At 39.1% G+C, this 14947-nt stretch overlaps 1 protein-coding gene across 1 annotated transcript in view; it reads right to left on the bottom strand.

Moving 5' to 3' along the window:
- The window catches only part of Maob (monoamine oxidase B), a 102828-nt gene that overhangs the window by 59922 nt on the left and 27959 nt on the right, over window positions 1-14947 (bottom strand). The gene's annotated exons all lie outside the window — the stretch shown is intronic.

Raw genomic sequence — 14947 nt, 5'->3', positions numbered from 1 at the left:
GTGGCAGTCTCTGGATGGCCTTTCCTTCAGTTTCTGCCCCACACTTTGTCTCCATATTTCCTCCTGTGAGTATTTTGTTTCCCCTTCTAAGAAGCACTGAAGCATCCACATTTTGATCTTCCTTCTTCTTAGGCTTCATATGGTCTTTGAATCTTGGGTATTCTGAACTTTTGGGTTAATATCCACTTATCAGTGAGTACTGTGTTTGTTCCATATTTTAACAACTAAATTATAGGCCAGACAACCTAATGTAAATACAAGACAAGAACACCCATTTGCTGGAACCAAAAGTGCCCCATGCTAGCTCCACATTCCATTTTCTGTCTAACTATGAGAAGAGTACCTGGTATTACTGAGAATACTGGACTTTTGAAAGTTGGCAAAAAAAATTCAAAGCTAAGGTCATTAAAACTGACCATTTGTACATTTTCATTTCAGATATGCCTGACCACTGAAGAACGAAATGCTTCCATCCATGTACTTTCATTATTCATCTAGTCCAAATTTTTATTGACTACCTGTGTATAGTCATTTGTACAAACACACCCTAGACATGCTCTAGTACTTAAGCTCTTAAAGCCAGGAACTCTTTTTCTGAGGTCACTTTTGAAAGAGAAGCTTTTTTCCTTCTATTAAAAATATTTTTCTTATATAATATAACTTGATCATGGTTTGTACTTTCCTCCAACCAGTTCTTCCCCACCTATCCTCCCATCTGGACTGTTCTGTCAGTCATTAGAAAATAGACAAGACCCTGCATTTTCAAACTACTCTTGGCTATGGCTGTGATTCAAAGGGATGCCGTTTGCTTAGTATGTGGAATACCCAGGGTTTCTATCCATAGCATTGCCAAATATAAAAATAGGAAATAAAACCACTCACAGAATTTAGGAAGAACTGCCTCCAAGAACAGATGGCAAATTGGTATTTTGAATTGAAGAGGATATTTACTCTTATGGTAAATTGAATTTACTTGCTTGCTACATGGGACCAAATAAAATCAAAGAAATGTCAAAATGCTACTGTGCCCCATTGGTACATAAAACAGCTCCTTTATTGTTTTCCAAAAACGACTATGTGATGTTAGGCCCCACTACTGCAACACAGATAATGGCTACTCCATTTAAACTACAGTTGTGTTTCCTTGTATTAATTTATGCTAATGATGTGGTTTAGTGGTAGAGTACTTTCCTGGATCATGTGATACTCTAAGTTCCATCTGAACAGCATTAAAAGGGGGGGAAAGGAAGAATTTATAGTACATTGATTCACTAAGCTCATTCCAACAACCTAGTGAGCAAAGGTTCTTTGATAGCCTTATTTTATGCCTGAGCAAACTAAAGCACAAAAAGACCACACTGAGAGAAAATGAAAAAGCCAACTCCACTCCAGCATCAGTGCTTGACTCATAGCCAGCCTCATCTCTGGTGACATCTCTTATTGTGTGATAAAGGATATATTTTGATATATTTCTATGGACATGTTTTGAAGACATACATGAAACTTATGGGCTAGTAAGAACTCATTGAACCTAGACCATGAATATGAATGTGGAAGTATAATGACCCGAGGCTTTAGTTCCCATTTGGTAACAATTTTCAAAAAGAAAACCCCTTTCCAAGAGAAGCTGACTTAACATGACATTGTTTGGCTCAATATATCTCTTTATCCCTGTTCCTAGAGGCAGAATCAAGGCTTCTAGTTGGTGGCAGTATAAGGTCCCCGAAGTCCTCACTGCAAGTGGCCACACCTATAGCATAGAAGCATCCCATTTACCAGTTTAGAAACACAAGGTTTCCTTGCAGTTTCACTCTAGTTTCCCAGTTTCACCCCCACAACAGGAATAAAAACCTATTTTCTACTTAAATTTAGGATTGCAGACAATTCAATGACCTTTTTCTTATCAAGCATCAGTCCAATAAATGAAACAACATGCAACCATAGTAACAGCTGTTATCAGTAAATCCACATAAACCTCAGGAGCACGCCAGGCTTAAACAAAAGAATTAGGAAGGAAATACAGCATTACTCACTGACACTCACACATGAGATTCCACAAAGTGTGCTGTCTTTTAATGTCAGCTATCCAATAGTATCTGACAAGAAGCCTAAATAGTCCTTTCTGCCTGTATTGCATTATAATTATAAATAGAAAAACTACTCCAAAAATATTCTTAAGCAACATATAAGCATGTTTTGGGAAATCCCTTGCAATTTTTTTAACTTATGTTCAGTGTGCTTTGGAGGGGCGGGGGAAGACAGTCAAAATGTGTGTAAGACAACTGACAAAAAAAGAAGATTAAACGTACAAAAATGGATTTAATTAGAACAAAATGTGGATAGCTTAGGGCATCACTGAAGTTTTGGAGGAGAGAATTAGAAAATTTAGCAGTTGGAGTCCAGTCAGGATGTGATTAAGATAGTGAAGAAGAGGGAACTTTTCAGGGAACCCACAGCGATGCTATGATAAAGGCCCAGGGGGGTTGAGCACTCAACGAGTCAGAAAAAGCTCATTCTCTAGAGCGTCCTAGATCCAAAGCACACTGTTTCTCATGTGGGTCTTTCCTTGTTGGGTTTGGAACCTTTAACATATTTTGCTGTAAAAAAAATATACATTCTCTAAGAAGGCCGGTGATGTTTATGTTCAATAAATCGTACTGTAGATGATTGCATGAACAGTATTGGCCCTAAAAGCACTAGACAATATAATAGGCTCTGACAAAACTTGAAGCAGCTTGTAAACACAATGTGACAATATGTTTAAGGGATCTATATTACCAGTTACTACCATACACCATGGAGTACTTAGTTTCATGTACAGTGCACCCCACAAATCCCCTTGGTTATCACAACAAGGCTGAGAAATATTTTTATCCTAATTTTCAACAGTCAGATAAGTTACACAATTAGTAAATGGTAGAACCAGAGGTCAACCCAAAACCTCACCTCTTAGCCAACATTCTTGGTCCAAAAAAGAAAACAACAACAACAAAAAAATTCTTTAAATATTGACATACCAAATTCTTGCAAGGTTTCTTAAAACATTCTGCTCTACATCTAAAAATTAAGAATCATCAAAAAATCATTTTACTTTTAACAGATATTTGACTTTTGAAAAGGATTCAAAAACAATTTCATCATTACTGTGTACTCTTACAAAGTTAATGGAACTTGACTTTAATATACAAGTTCAATGAATATTTCAAAAAAATTAGTTATTTGGTTCTTTCAGAAATGGTCCACAAAGGCCCTTAAGGTACAAATAATAGAAATCTATACCCAATTCTATGAAATTACAGAAAAAATGAGATTTGGCAGTGCTGGTGGAGCAGGCTTTTTAATCTCACATTTTAAAGGTGGAAGCAAAAGGTTCCCGAATTCAAAACAGCCTGTGCTACAGAGGGGGACTAGGTCTCCAAAAATGAAAAGCAAACAAACAAAATTACTGCATTTCCATGAGCAAAGAACTTACATGGGAAAGCTTTCCACATACCAATGATCATAGATAATATTGGAAACTGAAATTATCGTAAAGACCTACATACAAATCAGTAGCATGCAGCATCCTTAGCATGTTGTGCCTCCAGTTTGAGGCTTTAGAAAATGACCTGAGTTAGATTCTGAGGGAGACTTCAAAACAGTGTGGGACTCTCAAAATCAGAAGCCTCATCTACTTTGTTCTTTGTTCTCCTAACGTGTTTCATGCCCTTCAGATTTAACAGTGATATTTAACAAACCTTTTCACTTTAAAATAGATAAGTAATTGTCTCGGAAGCAACATAAAGCATCCTCACTACATAAAGGCTTTTTTTTTTCAGTCTAAATTTCCCAGGGGAGAGAGGGTGAAGCTTTTTTTTTTTCTAACATTTTTCACATTTTCATGTTCAGAATCACCAACTAGTTGTGTATTGCAGTTGCCTGCCATGTTTTCTAGCTTATGAACCTATGGGCTTTGGGAAGGAATAACAAATCTGAGAGACTTAGCAAACTGTTACATAGAAATATAGGACCATAGCTCTTCATCTCGGTCTAGCTATAATTCTGTATTCTAAGACGATTTCTTTCATAAAAGGTCCTTCTTTTCTTTTCTTTTTATTTTTTATGCAGAGTTTCTGGCATTCCTTTTTTATTCAATATATTCTTTATTTACATTTCAAATGATTTTCCATACAGTTTTTATCACTATTGCTCTGTAGTAGAGTTTAAAGTCTGGGATACTGAATCCCCCTGAAGTTCTTTTACTGCTGAGAATAGTTTTAGCTATCCTGGGTTTTTTGTTATTCCAGATGAATTTGAGAATTGTTCTTTCTAGCTCTAATGAAGAACTGGGTTGGGATTTTTATGGGAATAGCATTGAATCTGTAGATTGCCTTTGGCAAGATGGCCATTTTAACTATATTAATCCTGCCAATCCACGAGCATGGAAGGTTTTTCCATTTCCTGAGATCTTCTTCGATTTCCTTCTTCAGAGATCTGAAGTTCTTGTCATATAGGTCTTTCACTTGTTTGTTTAGAGTCACCCCAAGTTACTTTATGTTGTTTGTAGCTATTGTGAAGGGGGTCATTTCCCTAATTTCTTTCTCAATCTGCTTATCCTTTGAATATATAAAGGCTACTGATTTGCTTGCGTTAATTTTGTAGCCAGCCACTTTGCTGAAGTTGTTTATCAGCTGTAGGAGTTCTCTAGTAGAGTTTTTAGGGTCACTTAAGTATACTATCATATCATCTGCAAATAGTGATAATTTGACTTCTTCCTTTCCAATTTGTATCCCTTTGACTTCTTTCTGTTGTCTAATTGCTCTAGCTAGGACTTCAAGAACTATATTGAAAAGAGATTTTCCCTTTCCTGGGTCCCCCCTCCCCGAAAGTCTCATAAGCCCTCTTCCCTCCCCCTGTTCCCCAACCAACCCCTTCCCACTTCCCTGTCCTGGCAATCACCTACACTGCTGCACTGAGCCTTTCTAGGACCAGGGGCCACTCCTTCCTTCTTCTTGGGCATCATTTGATATGTGAATTGTTGAATGAAATTGACAATGAAATTCACAGTACCTTGGAAGCACCTCTAACCTTGTAACCCTGGAAAATGATATAGGCACCCTTTAGTACTTACAAAAGCAATAATATGCAAATGGCCCCTCATCACCTCTGTCATTTCTGACAAGGCAATGGTTTTGTGAGAAAATTCTAGAAACAACCAAGCAAACTTTCTGATCAAAGAACTAGATTTCTTTGATGCTGCCAACGCGAATATTTGTTTTTTTTTAGTTATTTAACACACCCATACCCGCCGCCCAACACAGTCTGGAGTAAGAACAACAAAAATTCCTCTGTTGGGAGCCAAATTCTTTAAGGCATGTTGTAGGAAGAAGTTGGATGTTAAAGGCACTCTGCACATGAAGCCATGACTGAAGCAGGTAACATTTGAAGAGGCAGCTGAAAGCCAGCATCTGTGCTCAAGGTAGGCAGATATAGAAAGAACTTGAAGCTCACAGCCACGGAGCAGTGTGCCTGAGGTCATTCAGCTAGCATAGCAGAGACACCATTCAAATTCCAGCATACTGACTCTAGGTACCAATCATGCATGAGAAAGCGAAGCCGGAAGGAGATCCACTATTTAACAGTGAAACTCAGGGAACGCTTCCTTTACCGTCGCCTATCATCTATGTAGCAGGGCAGCACACTCCTTGCCTTTGTGTCCATTAGTAAAAAGTACATGTTTCTGGTAAAGTTCTAAAAGGTGTTCTTTTATGAAGTGAATGAAGTCCACAGAGATGAATATGGCTTGATTGACAGGATGGGGGTTGGGTGGCATCTCCCTTTCCTGGTATTACCAGGATACCCATGGAGCTCAGAAAGCTCATTTCCTGAATGATAAGATGTTAATTATCTATGCTTTCTCTCTTGCTGTGATAGGATACAGTTGGTGTTTCAATGCGTTTGTTGAATGGTTGTACTTAATATCCTTAAATAAAGATAACCCTTAATAGAAATGACTTTTTGATAAAAGAAATAAATGGGTATAATAGTATGCTTATAGTTGTAAATATTTTAATATGGTCTAAGAAAATTCTACCTACTTCAAGAAGATGTTTCAACAGCAAAAGCCTTTTGTTATGGGAAGGACTGTGGCTAGAACACGTAGCATCTAGAAACAGCAATATTTCAGACCCAGCTCTGTCTTCTCCCTTTGCTAGGTGTGTAGCTCTCATCAGGTTTCTATTTTGTAATCTGAGAAATGGACACAGCGACACTGACATCAACACTTTTTGAAGGTTAAGTGTCTGGGAGTGTTGGAAACTGCATGCTGTATAAATATGAGGTGATTATTATTATGAAAAGGCCAGGGGAATCTTACCATATTTGATGTGACTAAAGGAAATGAGCTTCAATATATATATTGAAGTCATGGCTTCATCTGCATAGTGCCTTTAACATCCAACTTCTTTCTACAACATGCCTTAATGAATTTGGCTCCCAAAAGACGAATTTTTGTTGTTGTTACTCCAGACTTTGTTGGGCATTTAGATTCCTTAAAGAGAATCTAAATATATTTGGAGCAAGAAGTACTCAAGGTCAGCTCGACTACAGCACATTGAGAAGAGCTGTGACTGTTCTTCATCTTTTATTCACAATGACTTTTCCCTGGCAAGATATCCATCAAAATTTGGGGCAAAATTGAAACAATATAGAAACAAAGTCTAGAAAGATGTTATTTACATCTTTTCTATATAGCACACACCCCCTCCCTCAAATAAAAACACATATCCAAACTCTTCTTGGAAGGGTACTAACCCTGGCCCCCTTTTCTCTAAGACAGTCAAAATAGAGAACATAAAAACAAACACAATGGTTCATATGAGAAAGGAGACTTTCATCAAAGCTTTCAGCCATGGGTGATTTATACTCTTGAAAAGGATAAGAGACATCAAGCTTCCATAAGTTGCCATAGAAACCTTTTACCAGATGCAGCCACTACGAGATACTGGAAAGTGATTGTCTTTGAAGGCCTTTCAGAATATACCTGAACCCATAAAAATGGCTTCTTCATCACATTTGTTATGCAAATAATGGCATTTTTAGAAAATGTCAGCCATCGTAATGAGTCTTGCTTCAGAGAAAGCATTTGTGTTTACCCTTTGTTGTTTGAAAGCAGCTGAGTATCTTTTGTGCAGCACAATCACACTAGGCAAAATGTGTTCCTGCTTTACTTCAACACTAGCTCCCAAACATAAAGGATGCACACTCAGGAATAATAGATTCTCTTTCTCAAGAATGTGTGAATTATTTATCTTTAAATCTGGTCAAAAGATTTCAATTCACCTGTTTCGAATCTTTTTCAGAATTAGATAAATAATGTGTAGGTATAAATATATATATCCTTTGGAAAACAACTGTAGGTTTTTTGTTGTTTGTTTCTTTGTTTTTTACTCTAACTATGGTGGTACACAGAATCACAACACTCAAGATACAGAGGCAATAGGATCTTGAGTTTGAGGCTTGCAAGAGATTTTTTAAAAGTGAGAACTGTCCCTTTGCTTTATTTATTATTGTGGTGATAAAAATAGTGGTGTTAAGGATAGGACCCAAAGCCTTCCTTATGCTAGGCTGCATCTCCAACCTTCACACTGTTTTTAAGCATAAAAGAAGTTTCCTTGGTGATGGCCAGAGGATAAAAGCTTTTGTAGAACCACAGTATTGGTTCTACCGTGGATTAAAGAAAAAAATTAAAATCGTAAACACTTTTAAGGAAGAATATAGTGCTGGAGAGTTCTAAGTTCTAAATGGTTGTCACAAATGTCATGAAGATCAGGGGTCTTCTTGTCTCCTTCACCAGACATGAGATGATGGATTAAGAATTGTAGGAAATGCCAGAGCCTTACAAATACAGAGGCAGATGCTAGCAACCAACTATTGGACTGGGCATGGGGTCCCCAATGGAGGAGCTGGAGGATGGTCCAGAGGAGCTGAAGGGGTTTACAGCCCCATGGGAAGAACAATGATTTTGGCCACCCAGACACCCCAGGACTCCCAGGGACTGAACCATCAACCAAGGGGCACACATGGTTCCAGCCAAAAATGTGGCAGAGGAAGGCCTTGTTGGGCATCAGTGGGAGGAATGGTCCTTGGTCAGGTAAAGGCTCAACAGAGGCCTAACAAAGGGAAACCGAGGGGGGGGGGGGAGAAGGGAGTGTGTTGGGTGGAGAGGCATATAGGTGGAGGCAGGGGGAAGGAGGAAAGGGAGGAATTGGGGGTCTTAGGGGAGGGGGGATATGGGGAAAGGTTTTACCATTGGCAATGGAAATGAAAACGATATACAATAAAAAAATAAATTTAAAAAAAGAATTGTAGAAAATAAACAGAACCATTGGCAGGGAAAGGAAATCTTGGTGTGATAGGAGTTAAGGAAAGAAACAATGTTACACTTGGATCCCAGGACTCTCCTCTACTTTGATGGATCTAAAGACTTGCTTTCCTTTGCATATGAATTAAGCTTAAAAGACCTGCCTAGAAATGAAGGCAATCTACTCTTCTGTAATTCAAGCTCTTGGCAGGGCTGCTTTCTGGCTGCATAACCATAAGCAAGTGCATACTTTCCGGAGCTTCTCCAATTTTTCACATGGTGATGTGATTAGATTGGGCTTCTTCTAGTCGGTGAATAAATTAAATGGGGCTGCATGGTGATCACACAAGATATCTTGTTATTCAGGTGGTATTTCCATGACCACAAAGCATCTTCTCTGTAAAACTTGACATTTTGGGGACATTCATGGATGTGAATATAACATGTAATATGTGTGATCCTGGAGGACAGGAAATGGATGATTTCAACAATTTTGTTCACTGAGAGGTGTGTTAAAATAATTAGGGGTCAAATATATCTGTGCGTGATTTACTTTAAAATACATCTACAGACAAGAGGGGATGATAGACATAGAAATGGAGAAATGGATAGAATAGATACAATACAGAGTGCAAATGCAGCAAAAACCATTCATTGCAGAATCTAGTTCATTAGGCACATGAACATTTGGTATATAATTCTTTAAAACATTTTTATTGTAAGGAAATTCTGTGGAAAGTTAAATTGTCTCTATTCAGCTGCAGTTGTCAGAGACTTAAATTAATATATCATATACAATGCCACCAGGAATTATATTTGCTATTTATATACTTTATTATATTTTGGAGAACATAGGCTAAAAGCAATTTTTGTAAGAGCAGAAATTTCTTGTTATGTAGTCTGGAAAATATACCTAAAGTAATTGGTACAATTAGATCTTGTGGCTAATATTAGTAAGAGGTTTGTCAAAAACCTTCCTGCTAAGACAAATATGTTCTTCCTTGCTTGGTGGTGTATCTCAGTGAGACAGTACTTGCCGAGGATTTGGGAAACCCTGGATCCCATGACTAGTACTACACTAACAAAATAGCTCCTCCTCCCTCCTTCCCTCCCTCCCTCTTTCCCTCCCTCCCTCCCTTCCTTCCATCCTCCCTCCCTCCCTCCCTCCCTCCCTTCCTTCCTTCCTTCCTTCCTTCCTTCCTTCCTTCCTTCCTTCCTTCCTTCCTTCCTTCCTTCCTTCCTTCCTTCTTTCCTTCCAACAATCTAAAGACTATTTACACCATCAGCCTTCCTCAATGTACTGTGGAGGAGTTTATGTCTAACCCAAGTCTTGCCATTAGAAAATGACAAAACTACACAAGTGCAAGTACAGGGGAAAGGGTAAGTACAAGGTATGGTTATGTGGTACATAATATTGCTCCTGTCAATGATGGACCAGGTAATGTGATGGTGGGCCCCCAAAATTACATCACTTAATAATGCTGTCACTGCCTGAGACCATGTTGAAAAGAATTTTGTGTCACATTGACAAAAACACTCAACAAAAATAACTTAGGCAAGAGAAATATTTGCTGTGGCTATTGGTTTCTTAGAGGCCTGTCACTGATAGTTTGGCCTGTGTTCTTGAGCAGAACATGTAGCAGAAGAGACGTGTAGCAGTTCACTTGATGACTGACTGGAGTACAGGGAGGGGACTGGCTGTGCTCTATTAGCTTTCATTACTTCAATCTTTCAGTCAGTCTTTATCACACATAGGATGATGCTACATGTATACAGAGTGGTTCTCCTCTCAGTGAATCTTCTTTGGAAATAGTCTCATAGACACACCCAGTCTCCTAGGCAGTAAAGATAACAGTGATGATTCACCATAACAAGTTCACTGTAATGTTCTCACTGCTGCCATAAGTGGCTCCGTGTTTCTTTATTCCTCTTCCTTTCCCCTTTCTTAGACATTGCATTCCTGTGATCTTGTTTATTTTCATGATCCTGTTCCAAGACCATAAAATTGATCTAAAACTGAAATGTTCCAACCTCAAGATAAAACAATGCTGTCATAAAGAGTTCACTATCTCTGCTCTAGGATAAATTGTCTAGCACAGACTCCTGGGAAAATGCTGCTATTTGTACCATAGCCCTTAACCTGATCCTCATACAAACAGACAGCACATCCCCAAACAGATAGAAGATGGTAATGAGGAAATGAATCAGTCTTCTTCCCGATCAAATAAAGCTTATGTTCTTTCTCTCCAGCAATCATCTCTTGGGCACTGGTGATGAAGAAAGGACTTATGAACCTTATTTTAGGAGCCCAGGGATGAAATTGCCCAAGTACACACATCTTAGAGTGTTATCTGATCCTTATATAATGAAGGTTTATATTTGGAACTGGAAACCCACTTAGTACAACTGAGTCAATGAAAAGTGAGAAACACCATCAAATTGGGAAAGGATATTCACCAACCCTACATCTGATAGAGGGCTAATATCTAATATATACAAAGAACTCAAGAAGCTAGACCCCAGGGAACCAAATAACCCTATTAAAAATGGGGTACAGAGCTAAACTTCTCACCTGAAGAAATTCGGATGGCCAAGAGGCACCTTAAGAAGTGCTCAATATCATTAGTCATTAGGGAAATGCAGATCAAAACAACACTGAGATTTCACCTTATACCAGTCAGAATGGCTAATGTCAAAAACTCAGGAGACAGCAGGTGTTGGCAAGGATGTGGAGAAAGAGGAACACTCTTCCACTGCTGGTGGGGCTGTAAGATGGTACAACCACTCTGGAAATCAGTCTGGCGGTTCCTCAGAAAACTGGACATGCCACTTCCGGAGGACCCTGCTATACCTCTCCTGGGCATATACCTAGAGGATTCCCCGGCATGCAATAAAGACACATGCTCCATTATGTTCATAGCAGCCTTATTTATAATAGCCAGAAGCTGGAAAGAACACAGATGCCCCTCAAAGGAGGAATGGATACAGAAAATGAGGTATATTTACACAATGGAATAGTACTCAGCAATTAGAAACAATGAATTCACAAAATTTTTAGGCAGATGGTTTGATCTGGACAATATCATCCTAAGTGAGGTAACCCAATCACAAAAGAATACACATGGAATGCAATCTCTGATAAGTGGATATTAATTAGCCCAGAAGCCCTGAATACCCAAGGCACAAATCGCATATCAAATGACTCCCATGAAGAAGTATGGAGAGGGTCCTGATCCTGGAAAGGATCGATCTAGCATTGGAGGGGAATATAAGGACAGAGAAAAAAAGGAGGGAGGTTATTGGAGAATGGATGGAGAGAAGAAGGTTTATGGGACATATATATGGGGAGGGGGATCCGGGAAAGGGGAAATCATTTGGAATGTAAACAAAGAATATAGAAAATAAAAATATTAAAAAAAAGAAAAGTGAGAAACAATAAAAAAGAAGTGAGAAAATACAGTGTCTTCTAATGAAAGGCACAAGGATTCTGCTTTCTTTTTTCCCAGGCTTATAATGAAACAAATGCAGACCACAGAAAACAGAAAGCCCAGGACTATGGAAAGCCTGGGGCAAAGCCCTCTACTTCAGAAAAAGGAAAATGAAAAGTTTATTCTCATCCCCAAGGAGCCATGAGCTCCTCAGATGCGTAAATTTGGGGAGCACACCATTGCACACTGAATACCATGTACCTCCCCCACCTCTCAGTTCCCTTAGAAACACAAAATGCACTCTTATTTGGAAGCAGTCTATTCTTGTATATTAAGTTAATTTCACTGATAACACTTATTTGAGGATATCACAAAGATGAATATATTGATTAGCCACACTAGGCTGGCATTTCCTATGTTTCCAGGACTATCAGGGACTTAGTGAATGATAAGCAGGGGCAGTTGCTAGCAAAAATTCTATTGCAGAGGGTGAGAATGGCTTGGAGAACAGAGCACTGGCCTAAACTGTGCCAATGCTAGATAAAATACCAGCTGACTCACAGTGATAAAGCCTGGGGATGGGTATTTTTTTTTTTTAAAAAAAAAGGTTTTTACCTTTCATCAAAAAACAGGCCAGTACAAAGTAATGAGGTTAAGTGTATCGTCTACCCCCCCCCTCACCGCCCCCAGGAGAGGACTACAGCTTTCTTAAGGTAGCCATTTTGAAACAAGCTATGGCCAAGGTTATACAGATATACATTCTACACTTGATACAAATTCTATAGCATTTTAGAGTGTCTGGGATCTACAGCTCTCTAGCTATATAATTCTCAAAAGCATTTATGTAAGTGTTCAACTCACCCAAAAACAAAACAAAACAAAAAACAAAAAATCCAATCACACTCTGGTGTCAGAACCTCATCTCCCTTCAGTACCTTAGCAAAGATGACAAACCTAGACCCAAGAAGCTCCACCATACCAGCTCCAGTACTTTGGATCCCTGGGGAATGAAAATCTCTCCAGAGTTTGAACTTGACTGAGAATAGGCCATTAAGAAACAGTCATGGCCAGATGCCCCTTAAAGGGGGAATGGATACAGAAAATGTGGTATATTTACACAATGGAATACTACTCAGCAATTAGAAACAATGAATTCACAAAATTTTTAGGCAAATGGTTTGATCTGGAAAATATCCTAAGTGAGGTAACCCAATCACAAAAGAATACACATGGAATGCAATCTCTGATAAGTGGATATTAATTAGCCCAGAAGCCCTGAATACCCAAGGCACAAATCGCATATCAAATGACTCCCATGAAGAAGTATGGAGAGGGTCCTGATCCTGGAAAGGATTGATCTAGCATTGGAGGGGAATATAAGGACAGAGAAAAAGGAGGGAGGTGATTGGAGACTGGATGGAGAGAAGAAGGTTTATGGGACATATGGGGAGGAGGGATCCGGGAAAGGGGAAATCATTTGGAATGTAAACAAAGAATATAGAAAATAAAAAATATTAAAAAAAAAAGAAACAGTCATGGGCAAATCTGACATTTATAGACTTTAACAGGGCTAGTGAGATGTCTCAGTGGTTAAGAGCACTGACTGCTCTCCCAAAGATCCTGAGTTCAAATCCCAGCACCCACATGGTGGCTCACAACCATCTGTAATGAGATCTGAAGCCCTCTTCTGGGGTGTCTGAAGACAGCTACAGTGTACTTACATATAATAAATAAATAAATCTTTTTTTTTTACAAAAGCCTGAACAATCACTTTCATAAAGAAGTCAAAAGAAGTAGAAGAATCCATTCTCACAATATAACACTGGCTTTAGTAGTCACACATCAAGCAGTTTTTTCTTTAAAAAAATGTTTCTATCTGTTTATTTACTATAGTTTATGGGCATGTGCTTTCTACAGCACATATGTGGAAGTCAAAGAACAATCTCCCCTCCTTTACCTTGTGAGTCCCTGGGACTGAACTCAGGTAGTCATGCTCAGTGTCAAGTGCCTCTATCCAGTGAGACACCCCACTGTTTCAGGTTCTTCTTTGTTTAATGAGAATTTTTTTACATATTTTTTTTGGTGTATGTATAACTTCCAGGAATCAGTTCTCATCTTCCATTGTGTGGTTTCCTAAAAATCAGTCTTGTCTTCAGATTTGGCAGGAAGTGCCTTTACCTGCTCAACTGTTTCACTGGCCTTCTCCTTTAAAAAATCTAAATTGACTTATGCTAACACAGTATAGTCAAAACAGTTCTGGGGACACATAATTGTAATGGAAGCAATTGGTAGGCAGAGGCAGACAGACTGAATTTAAGGCTGACCTGGGCTACATATTGAGTTGCAAACAGCCTCAGCTACAGAGATACACAAAAGAAAATACCAGTGTCTAGAGCTTGAATTATGTGAGGTGCACAGACTCATGCTTAGTGTCTAGCACACTAGTGTTTACATATGCACACACCACAGCTCTGAGCAATAAACATGCTCAAGAGTTTGTGCCTTAGATCAGGGTCTACATGGCCTTTTTTTGTCGCCACCATTAACTGCCAGCACTGACTAGAAAGCCCTATCCTGTCCCTCAACTTTCTCCATTCTGAGCTATCATGTTACAAAATCAGAGTTGAGTAAGGCTGATTCCCTGCCTCATTCTGACCTCAGCCTTCTAGAGAAAGGAAACATACTTGCCTGGGGCAAAGACTTTCCCATTGCTTTGCAAGCTACTTCTGCAACAGTTCTCTCACCTTTTAAGTAACGACAGCACACCAACTGTTGGGCCTTGCATCAAAGATATAGAATTGAAAGTTGTAGCAAGATCTGCCCCTTCAGTTTGCATTCCACAACAGGCTTTGGAAACCATAAAGGCTCCAAGAGGAGCAGGGCAGAGTGGGTAAAATGTGAATGATACAGGAGCAAAACAACAGCCAGGAAGATGGGCTGAGGTGACGAAGCTGTGGCCTCAGCAAGAGTGCGCTGGCTGAGTGAGTACAAAGGAACTGGATAAGGCAGCTCCAATACATGAGAGGCTTGGCCTTCTGGGCGCTGATTTGGCAGTTTTGCTCTATGTTGTCACCTGGGCCTCAAGTCATTATTGGAGACATGGCTGTACCAGAGGAAATGACTTCCCCTGGCTCCTCCTAATTCTAATCAGCTCCCTCCTTGGTCTCTAAGATGATGA

The sequence above is a fragment of the Apodemus sylvaticus genome, chromosome X (genome assembly GCF_947179515.1).
Source record: "Apodemus sylvaticus chromosome X, mApoSyl1.1, whole genome shotgun sequence".
In the NCBI taxonomy this organism is placed as follows: Eukaryota; Metazoa; Chordata; class Mammalia; order Rodentia; family Muridae; genus Apodemus; species Apodemus sylvaticus.
The sequence above is the reverse complement of the archived record's forward strand: the minus strand, read 5'-3'. Positions and strand labels throughout refer to the sequence as shown.